We start from the raw sequence: 12,459 nt of genomic DNA on the forward strand, positions 1-12,459 counted from the left end.
AAAGTATCTTCTGTTGCTCTAACCATTCCAGGCTGGTCTGCTTATCCTTTCCAATGGGAATGTCCCACCTCAGAAGGTTCTGGATGAGGCTCAGGATTCCACCTAAAGTCCTATACACTACAAAGGCCCCACAAGAAACCTATTTCACTGGGCAAGTTCTAGAACCCTTCTTAGGTATTCCAATCACTTATAGGCTGAAGACAGGTTTACAAGCTCTCTGTGATCATGTTTCCTGATTTCCTTTCAATCCCACTCAAGTGTCTATTTCACAATAGTAGGCAAGGGAAACCAATATTCATAAGAAAGTCAAGCATCTTAACACTATTTCCCCTCTTCAGACTATGCCTTGATCCCTGTATCACAGAGCCCTGTTGTTCCCAGATTGAGTTTACATCACCATATACCTCTGTCCTATTTAGCCCATGCAAACATGTCTCAGCATCATTTCTTTCTTATTTCCAGTAGGTCCTTGGAATTCTACAGTAAGCATAAGTCCTGCTTTGTCACCCATTTACTCTTTCACTTACTGATCTTTATTTTTGTTCTGATGTCATTATGTTGCCACTGAACCAGTTCCAACTCATAGTGATCCTATGAACAACAGAACAAAGCAGTGCCTGGTTCTGTGCTATCCTCACAATGCTCTGTCTAAGCCCATTGTTTCAGTCACTGTGTCAGTCCATCTCTTGGAGGTATTTATCTTTTTAGATGACCCTATGCTTTACCAAGCATATCCTTTTCCAGAGACAATCCCTCTTGACAACATGTCCAAAGTAAGTGAGATAAAGTCTTGCTATCCTAGCTTCTAAGAGCATTCTGGCTGTACTTCTAATAGAGATTGACTTGTCTTTATGGTAGTTGATCATACTTTCACTATGCTTTGCCAAAACCATAATTCAAATGCATGAACTTTCTCTGATCTTCCTTATTCATAGTCCAGCTTTCACATGCATGTTATGGTGATTGAAAATGCCAAGCATTTAGTCTTCAAAATGACATCTTTGTCCTTTAACACATCAAAGAGGTTTTTAGCAGTCGATTTATACAAACTGTATAACCTAATATGTCCATTTGATTTCTTAACGGATACTTCCATGAGCATTGATTGTGGATCCAAGTAAACGAAATCCTTGACAACATCAATCATTTTTCCATTTATTATAATGTTGTATACTGTTCCAGTTGTGAGGATTTTTGTTTTCTTTACATGGAGGTATAATGCACACTGAAGGCTGTATTCTTTGATCTAATGCAGCAAGTGCTTCAAGTCCTCTTCTCTTTCAGGAAGCACTGTTGTATCTTCTATATATTATAGGTTCTTACTGACTACTCTTTTCCTCCAATCTTGAAGTTGCTGCCCTCTTTTTATAGTTTCAGTTTCTTGGACTATTTTTGTTTTAGACTCATAAATTCCTATTTTATTCATAGTTTTACTATACCTAATTGCTTTAATATTCAAATTGTCTTAGATGTGACTAATAGAAATTCTTCAGGCTATCCCTTGCATCCTTGTAGTATGCCCCTTAATCATTTTATTTTTTGAGCACCTTTTTACTATACGGAATAATAAGATGCTCCCAGTTCATCTTGTAATTATGCTGACCTAGCTCTTGAATCAGCCATTTGTGCCAAGAATCCAAGTTCCTTTTTTAGAAAACAGTATAAGAGATCAAGATTAAGATATGATAGTTTATTTTTCTATGTTATTGTTCCTTAATGTAGAATTACTGGAATTTTTTCAGAGTTTGCAGGGATCTTCCACTAATTCAACTATAAACTTGTTCCCTGTATGTGGGATTTTAATGGGACTTTAAAGGAGCCAGAGGAGGGTAAGTGAAGGGGAAATGTGGAGATGGAAATGTGATGGGGATCTTCCTGAATTTGATTATTAAAATTTTAGGAAAATGCTCAGCCCTAAAAATCATCAATAATTTTTTCTTAGAACTCCTAAGGTAAACATATTCTAAAGAAATGTAACTACCTCTGCTTCTGTTCTATAGTTTATATCATAAATTCACAATATATGCTCAATGTAGACTAGTGTTATCAGATCTTCTTTGAAAAAAAAAGACTCTGTGGTGTATATATCCTATGTTGTTGTTATGTGCCGTGGAGTCGGTTCCAACTCATAGCGACCCTGTACAGGGTTTCCAAGGCTGTAAATCTTTACAGGAGCAGAAAGCCTCATCATTTTCCTGTGGAATCGCTGGTAGTTTCAAACTGCTGACCCTGAGGTTCACAGCCCAATTCGTAACCACTACACTACCAGAGCTATACCCTATACAGGGTCATTATGGGTCGGCACTGACTTGACGGCACTTAACAGCAAAGAAATATATATATATATGTATATATACACACACATATATAAATGAATATATATATATATAATTGTTGAGAAAGTGCAAGGGCTCTTTATATATATGTGTGTGTGTATCTTTCTATTTATCTATATATACCCTAACAGAGTCACTAAGGATCAGAACCAGCTCAACAGGGTCACTATGGATCAGAACCAATTCAACAGCACTTAACTACAACAACAGTTGTACATATATACACCACAGGGTCATCAGTCCAAAGCTGTTCCTTGGAAATGCTATACAGGTTGCTGTAAGGCAGAATCAACTCTAAGGCACTTAACAACAATGTTTTGGTGGTGGTATATATATATATATCACTGGGTAATTTCAAAATATTCACTCTAAAATTCAATTTTTTTCCATGAATTTCTTAAAGCCCCCTCATTCATATGTATGTATGTATGTATGTATGTATGTATGTATGTATGTATGTATATATATAATGTGTATGTGCCTGTGCATGTATAGTTATAGTTACTTTTATAGTAATGTTGGTGTTGTTAAGTATCATTGAATCAATTTCAACTCATAGCGACCCCAGTGTAGGATTTTTCCAAGAAGCAGCAGTTGAGTTTGAACCACCTACCTTATGCTTGCAGTTCTGTGCTTATTCTACAGTGCCGCATTTATAAATATATATAGTACATTCTGGTAGCATGGTGGTTTCGAGTTGGGCTGCTAACCTCAAGGTCAGCAATTTGAAACTACCAGCCATTCCATAGGAAACAAATGAGGCTTTCTACTCCTGTAAAAATTTACAGCCTCAGAAACCCTATATAGGGTCACTATGAGTTGGAGCTGACTCGATGGCACACCATCACCACTACCACCACAACAAAGATAAATACATAAGGAAGTATCTTCTCAAGCCAGAAGTAAACCAAGTTAGTATTTTATTACTATTATCATGAACTATTTTGGTGCTAAACTAATGAAAACTATAATTTATCAAACCTGTACTATGTTTCAGGAGCTGTCCTGGGTATAAAGTATCCACTGGTCAGTGGGTCATAATTTGAGAAGCACAGTCCTAAGACAACACTATTCAATAAAAATGGAATGTGAGTCAGATACACTTGGAACAAAACAATTTCAATTTAAAAATAAAAATCAAGGGATGGAATCAATTTTAATAAAATATTTAAATTAATTTAAAGTATCAAAAGTATTAATTCAACATGCAGTTGAAAAACACGAATCACCAACTTTCTATGGAAAGAAAAGAGTTCCTGAATAAGCAAAATACTACTGAAGAAGAACAAAGTCTGTCTGTCACTTTCTGTTCTCAAAACCTGCTACACAGCCACAGTAGTCCAAACAGCCTGGTAATGGTACAAGGTCAGATACATAGACCAATGGAACAAAATTGAAAACCCAGAAGTAAATCCATCCCCACACAGATAGCTGATCTTTGACAAACAGCCAAAACACATTAAATGAGAAAGAGATAATCTATTTGACAAATGGTGCTGATAAACAGATATACATTTACAGAAGAATGAAACAGGACCCGTATCCGACACCATATCTAAAAACAAACTTAATATGGATCAAAGACTTAAATGTACAACCTGGAACTACAAAGATCCTCAATTTAAAAAATAGGGACAAACTTAAGGGCCCTGTTGTTGTTTAGTGCTGTTGAGTCAGTACTGACTGAGAGGGAACCTGTATAGGGTTTCTGAGGAACTGCTGGTGGATTTGAAGTGGTAACCTTGCAGTTCAAAATGACATTGCTGTCCAGTGTTTATCCTATAGCACCCCATCAGGACTCCTACGGACCCTAATATGTGGCAAAAAACACACACTATCAAACATAACTTAAAACACACAAACAGCAGAAGACAAACTAGATGACTGGGACCTCCCCAAAATTAGACACATATGTACACCCAAAAAAATTCACCAAAAGGGTAAAAACAGAACTCAAAGATTAAGAAAAAAATTTTTGGCAATGACATATCACACAAGGGACTGATCTCTAAAATTTATATTAAAAAAACAACATAGAGAACACCTTTCAACAGCTCCATATTCTTATTGTTTGTCTTAAGGCAAACAATCCAATTTAAAAATGGACAGAGGACATAAACAGACACTTCACCAAAGAAGACACTCAAGTGGTAAGCATATGCTCATGTCAAGTGCCAGTGAATAGTGATTGTCTCATATCTACCCTGTATAGGGTTTCTGAGGAGTGGGCTTGAACTGCCAACTTGCAGTTAGAAGACCAGTACTTACCCTACAACCCCACACCAGGTGAGGTGGTAATTAAAACAAAAATGGGATCTCATCTCACCCTAGCAGTAATAGTCAAGTTTGAAAAAAATTATTCAACAACCAATGCTGGAAAGGATGTGGCGAGACAGGAACCCTTACATACTACTGGTGTAAAATGGTGGAAAACACTTTGGGAAATGGTGTGGTGCATCCTCAAAAAGTTGGGAATATAAATACTATTTTAACCAGAAATTCCTCTATTTGATTTATATCCTAATGACATAAGACGTATGATACAAATAGATATACCCACAGCTATATTCACTGCATCTCTGTTCACAATAGCAAAACAATAGAAATAACCTAAGTGTCCACAAATTGAAGAGTAGATAAACAAACTCTGGTACCTCCATGGAATACTACACAACAATAAAGAATAACAGCTTACAGCATGGATGAAACTGGTGTTCATTATGCTGAATGGAGTACATCAGTGACAACGGACACGTATTGCATAAGTTAACTATTGCAAAATATCCAAGTAAAAATTTTTCACACTGAAAGAGACAGTCTTTGATGGTTACCAGGGTTAGAGAAAGGAGAGGGTAGATCGCTGTTAATTCAGTGAAAGAGAAAATAAAATTAATACATTAGTAAAAATAAAGTGAAAAAGCCTACGTAAACATGTATTTGATAGAAATATTGGGAAAATGCTATTTTGCATTCATTAATTTAATACTAAATCTCTGAAATCCAATGTATATTTTACATTGAAAGTGTGTCTCTATATGGCCCAGCTACATTTCAAGTACTCAGTAGCCACATGTGGCTAGTGACTCCTCAGTTGGACAGCTCAGAACTAGAAAATCACAGAAACATTCATTGAGGTTGATGGAGATGTGAGAGAAATCTCTGAGCATCTGTTGGTGATGGCAGCCACGTGGCTCATTAAAGTAATCTCTATCCTCCTGTACCCCCACCCACCCCAGCATATGATTAACACTGCTTTTGTTTTGTTTTTTTCCTTGAGTCCATTCTCTCTGCCCCTCCCCCTCATTTCCTTGTCCCCCATCATTGCCATCATCTCCTCACTCCTTGTCTCTTCCTATTAGTCACTTGTCCTGGCTGAGACAAAGGAAAGATGCTACTATCGCTTTCCTTAGATTATTATCATAGAAATCATGTCACTGTTCTTGGGAAAGGGGTCAGTAGATCAAGGCTGAGAGAAGGACACACAGAACTTCCTGCACAGACTTACTATGCAAGAAAGATAGAAAGAAAGAAAAATAGTAATTTGGGGCTCTGCATTAACTGTTTTAGGTGCAAATAATACCTACCCAAGATTTCAACTTTTTATTGATTTGAAAAGAAAAAAAAGCAATTCTTTGAAAAAATTTTCTACAATTTATATGTATAAGAGCTGAACGACAACAATAGATTATGAGAAATATACAATTTATACTCTAAAGCAAAAATAAATAAAACAAGTAGCTTGCTAGTCTGAAAAATAATACCTTCAGATTATAGAATTATGCCTGCTTTTTGTTTTGATGAGCTACTTTTGCCTCTGATCATTTGCAAGTTTTACCAGCTGTCTTGGTGTTACTCAATACAATTCAAGCAGTTTCAATGTCCAAATTCACAATACGTACGCAGCCCTCACTAAACTAGAGGCCACATGGCAAGCTGAGTATTTTCCACACAGTGTTCTCTTGGTTCCAAGCTTGCTAGTCTTTGATCTCTGTTTTTAAGGTGTAAATTTACCACTCAGAAAAGTGAGAAACATGTAGCTTTGTCCTTAGCGAGAAATCCCATGAATATATATACCAGGCAAAATAATCCATAGAGTTTAGTATATGACCTGTGTCCTCAGAGGTGCTGTATCTTTCTGGTTTCCTATAAATAGCAGTTAACTACTAACCTTCAAAGAAAATGTCAGCTATATCAACATTTTCTAAAATGGAGAATTTAGCCTACCTTACCATCATCCAGAAATATTATGGCAGATTAATAAAAATATGGCCATATATGATAACTGATACTGTAAAGCTGGTTAGAGTGTTGAGAAAAAAAAAAAAATCTGCTTTAATTGCTGTTTTCCAAAAACATCTCCTCTTCTTTAATGCCCCCAATGTAATTCCCTGAACTCACAATCTTAACTTGAATTTCAAGTGGTCTTGAAAAATATGTATTACTTTACTTTTTCTTATAAAGTATTATTTGAAACACATCGTGCACCTTAAGATACAATGCAAAACATATGTCTTAGTGTTCATTCTCAATTACTCAAGTGATACAGAAGAATAGGATGCTTTCAAAGATTTCTCAGAATGTTCCCCATCCATGATTTAAAATAAAATCACCAGTTTGCCTTCAAAGCACTAGATTGCACTGGTAGAATATCAGTCTGATAAAAGGCCACAGCCCAGTGCAAGGTAATCATTAGGGAGACATTATTATTATTTTGCTAATTAGTCAAAAAATCATTGGATTTCCCAGGGCTTCTTCCTGCTGAGCAATCATTTGATCTTGCTTATGTTGACAAACACACACATCACCAATTCTGCCTCATTTATCATTTGACAGGGACAATGTTTGCTCCTTCGTGTGTGAAGAAGGAAAAACCAATGGCAAGCAACCAGGCAATACAAACCAGACTAGAACTCCAACTTATTTTCTTGCTTAAAAAATAAGTAAATAGATAAGTAGGCAAATAAATAAATAAAATGGTACAATGCTTTATTTTCTAGCAAACTGGCTTTTGTGTGCTTTAGCAAAGTGCTAACATAGATTTCAGATCCCTTAAGAATAAAACAAATAAGAAAGTAAGGAAAATTGGTGTCATTAACACTTAGAAAGGACATTTCATATCCAAACAAGAAACAGAAAAAAACTTACTAAATAGCCAAAAATTTGAGATGCTCTTTTTTTTGTTTTGTTTGAATTAATAATACTGAGCAGACATTTAGCTAGATAAAGAAAGAGGACCTCTTCTTGCCTTGACTTGGTTGAAGTATAAGAAAAATGATATATTCTGTGTAAAACAGACTTTTGCATTCAGTGTGATGATCATTTGAAATTCCAATCAGGCTGCTTAGATTCTGCTGCTTAAAAAAAAAAAAAAAAAAATCTGTGACTAAAATTAAGGTGTCTAATAACTACTTTGAGAACGATTCATTTTGCTTTTGTAGAAGGATGCATCAGATGAGAACATAACAAAAATCTAGCGAAATCTCATGCTTTGGACAATCCAGTAAATAGATCATGCTTGGTTAACTGATAGATTACTTATGCAGAAATCATCACTATGATACGAGAAGACAAGTCAATTTAAGGGCCTTAAGGAACAAGGCATCTTTATACAGATGAGGGGGCAGGATAGGTAAGAGAGGGGAGAGGAGAGAGTTTATATATACTCTGTGTTAGAATAAATTGGGGAGATTAGCTGGAATTTTAAAGTTGCAGATCTGGATGGGAAGCCTAATATTCCTAAACAGTGATCTCCATTCTGTGTTGTCTATAATTTCAGGTGGATTAACAATTTATTTTCTTTATCTGCAAAATAAAATAGTACCATTTCACCCAGATACTAAAGTTTACCTTTAGGCAGGCTTCAACATTCCTAAAGATGTGTAGTGCAGCTGTTCCCATGTGAACACTGAAAAAAATCTTAGACGAAAGATAAAGTAGCTGGTAAAATGGGAGAAATAAAAATCAAGACGTATTCCCTGTATATTTGTTTTTAAGGATGTGTCATTCACAATTCAGTGCCGTAAACCTTATCTTTACAAGTATCCCAACTAATACTAGTGTTCTCACTAAACAAAAATATATATATATATATATATAAAAGAAAAAATACGAGTAGTACAGAGATCATTTGCTTGGGAACTTTCAAGAGATCAAATATGTCTTTTTACATAAAATATTTACAAAGGGAATCAAGTTGGCCTGTATGACACGATTTAAGCTAAAATAGTAGTTACTAGGTAAAGAAAATATAGCTCTAATACAATTTAACTTTTTTAAGTTATTCTAAGAAATTCTAATAAAGACAAGTTTACCATAATTAAACAGCAAGCATAAAAATAAAAATATCTTCCTTCATCTCACACAATTATATCCCCAGAAGAACCTAAGCACAGCTTGTTTAGGTACCATTTAAGAGCTATCACAAATGCTTTTGATTCCATTAACTGATGGAAGTTGGAATACCACATTATTTGTATATATTTTCATTTCTACCCCAAGATTTTTCATAATGCATAAAGTACCAGAAACTAATTTTCCTCACTAGCCTCTACAGAACACAATTCATTTTTTTTACCCATACTTTTGGAAATAAGATTAGCTTCTGAAAAACAGATATTTTCTTCAGAATGTTTGATAACTTGACAGAGGAAAAAAAAAATCAGTATTTTGTCACTATCTGCAAATAAAATATAATAAAAACACTTGCTCTCAATTAAATGATGCTTGATCTATTAGCAAACAAAATATTCAAGGCTTAGCTCAAATGATTAAAAACTGTAGCTGTCTCATTAATATAGGATTTTAAGGTAATGGCAGAATGGCTCATTGGTTCTTTGTGTGAATAATGTGATCAAACGGAGGCGGAGGGAGAGGGAGCCTAAAGGACTGGAATCATAGGAGCTGATTTCCATTGCCCAAGAGGGAAAATGTATGGAGTAGTGTGCTTTCCCCTTCTTATTTCCCTGACAATAATTCTGAAATGTTGAGAGGAATTTTTCAGGATGAGTGTTTGTTGATATGGAGTAACTAAAGGTATAGGAAAATTTGGGCATGTGTTTATTAATTTGGATTATTAACAATAGATTACCTAATCCCCCCCACCACCACCACAACCATGAACCTATAAGGGTCACCTTTTGATTTTGTTTGCCTGTTTTATGAGTGTCCAGGTATAATAAAAAAGGGAGAAACATGCATACACCCACACACTTAATTTACATTATTTATTATTAACTCTTAATTTCATGTTTACCCATTTGAATAGCTTCTTTGTTCCAAACCTATCAAATTATTTCACAAATTATACCAATGAAGTCTCATCACAATCTTTTCTCTATTAGCAAACAATTCATTTTACACATTCAAAAGTGAAAACATAGAGAACAGTGGATTTTTCAAGCCAGAAATAAAAGAAATGTCTCCTTAATTATTTTTTCTAAAGTTTTTAGAAGATGCCTTATCTCTCTCAAGAGTACTAGAAATGTGTTGTTGTTGTTTTAAATCGGTGCCATCAAGTCAGTCCTGACTTATAGTGAAGGGATGACAACAGAATGAAACAATGCCCAGTCCCACACCATCTTCACAATTGTTCCCATGTTTGAGGCCATTGTTTCAGCCACTGTGTCAATTCATCTTGTTAAGTGCCTTTTTCATTTTTTTCTGGCCCTCTGCTTTACCAACCATGATGCCTTCTCCAGAGACTGGTCCCTCCTGATAACATGTCCAAAGTGAGATGAATTCTTGACTTGATCACTCCTTCCAAGATAGATTTGCTTGTTTTTCTGACAGCCCATGGTATATTCAATACTCTCCACCAACACCATAATTCAAAGGCATTAGTCCTTCAGCTTTCCTTATTCATTGTCCAGCCTCTGTGTGCATATGAGGTGATTGCTTCGGTGAGGCACACCTTAGTCCTCAAAGTGGCTAGAAATCTATACCCATGCAATTGATTCTTTAAGCCTTGTGACATGAACATTAAGACTATTTTCTGAGTTAAGTTGTTAAGTGCCATTGAGCCACTCCAGACTCCTAGTGACCCTGTATAGCGTTTCAAAAACTTTAAATCTTCACAGCAACAGATGCTTCATCTTTCTCCTGCAGAGTGGCTGGCGGGCTCAAACCACGGACCTTGTGACTCACAGTCCAGTACTTATCATATGAAGCCACCGTGCTCTCTTTATTTTATATTTTCTCACATACTTTCCGAGTATGTGTTGCTGTGATTGCTAAGTACCCTTGAGTTGGCTCTGACTCATAGTGATCCTGTATAGGGTTTCCAAGGATCATCTGATGAGTTTGAACCACCAAACCTGTGGTCAAAACCAACTTTGGGTCAGAACCAACTAGACAGCCCTTAACAACAAGTATATATATATATCAAAGTCCACAGGTGTGGTGCTGTAGGTTAATGCATGCAGGTGTGGTGCTGTAGGTTAATGCATGCACTGGACTACAAAGTTGGTTTGAACAACAAGGTTGGCAGTCCAAGCTCACCACCTACTCCTTGGAAACCCTATATAGGGTCACTATGGTCAAAACAGATTTGATAGCACTTAACAATAAAAAATATATATATATAGTTGTAACAACAATAAATATATATATTTGTTGTTGTTAAGTGCCATCGAGTCTGTTCCGACCCATAGCGACCCTGTACAGGGTTTCCGAGGCTGTAAATCTTTACGGGAGCAGACCGTCTCATCTTTCTCCTGCGGAGCAGCTGGTAGTTTCGAACTGCTGGCCTTAAGGTTCACAGCCCGATTTGTAACCACTATGCTACCAGAGCTCCTTATATATTGTTGTTAAATGTCATCCAGTCGGTTCTGACTCTTAGTTATCTTGTATAGGGTTTCTTTGCAGGAGCGAAAAGCAAAGAGTTTTGTTGTAGAAATGTAAAATAAGCCCTGGACTGGTAACCACAAGCGTGTTGGTTCAAACCCACTAACTACTCTTTTGAAACACTATACAGTGTCACTATGAGTCTGAATCAACTGGAAGGCACTTAACACGTTAACACACACACACACACACACACACACACACACATATATATATATGGTTCACAGTCCAGTGCTTATCCTACAGTGCCACACCAGGAGTGTGTGTATGTATGTATGTGTGTGTGTGTATATATATATATTTACATTTATATAAAGAGGAAGATAACCAAGGAAATAGATTGACACAGTGGCAGCAACCATGAGTTCAAATAGAACAGCAATCGATTGTGCGGATGGTACAGAACCAGGCAGTGTTTCCTTCCGTTGTGCATCGCTTCACTATAAGTAGGAACTTAATTGCTTTCTGCTCCTGCAAAGATTTAAACTTGATGGCACCTAACAACAACAAACATAAGCACTGGACTGCTAAAGGCAAGTTCATCACAAGAAAGCTGAGTCTGTGTGATTCCATAAACATTTACAATCACAGAAACCTTACATCGGGTTGCTGTAAGTCAGATTGAACTAGATGACAGTGGGCTTGGGTTTTTTGGTATATAATACCACACTCATTGAAAGCAATCATTTCATGCTTTGTCAGCATGTCAAGCATCATCAAAATCGTGGACACATATCCAGATTAATTTATTTAGCAAAAGGGTAACGTTGCATTACAACGCCAGGGATTTTGTTTGATTTTCTATACCAAAGCATATAGGATAGAGCAAAAATAAGCAAAAGAAATATACTATCGTGTATTTGCACTGCCGTCAAGTCAATTCTGACTCACTGTTGTTGTTGTGAAGTGCCATCAAGTCAGTTCCAATTTATAACAACCCTATACACAACAGAAGGAAACACTGTCCAGTCCTGTGCCATCTGTAAAACAGAAAAAAACTGTCTTATACGATTTCAAAATCTGTGAAGCTTTACAGAAGTAGACTGCCATAACTTTCTCCCTCAAAACAGTGGCTGGCTTCTAACCACCAACATTTCAGTTACCAGTCAAGTGCTTTAACCACTGTGACACCAGGGAGCTCTATGTTGTACTGTTGTTGTTAATGCCATTAAGTCAACTCTGATTCATAGTGACCCTGTACAGGGTTCCCAAGGGGCAGCTAATAGGTTTGAACTGCTAACCTTGTGGTTTGCAGTCCAGTACTTATCCTACAGCTCCACAC

The sequence above is a fragment of the Chrysochloris asiatica genome, unplaced genomic scaffold, assembly GCF_000296735.1.
Source record: "Chrysochloris asiatica unplaced genomic scaffold, ChrAsi1.0 scaffold00036, whole genome shotgun sequence".
Classification (NCBI taxonomy): Eukaryota; Metazoa; Chordata; class Mammalia; order Afrosoricida; family Chrysochloridae; genus Chrysochloris; species Chrysochloris asiatica.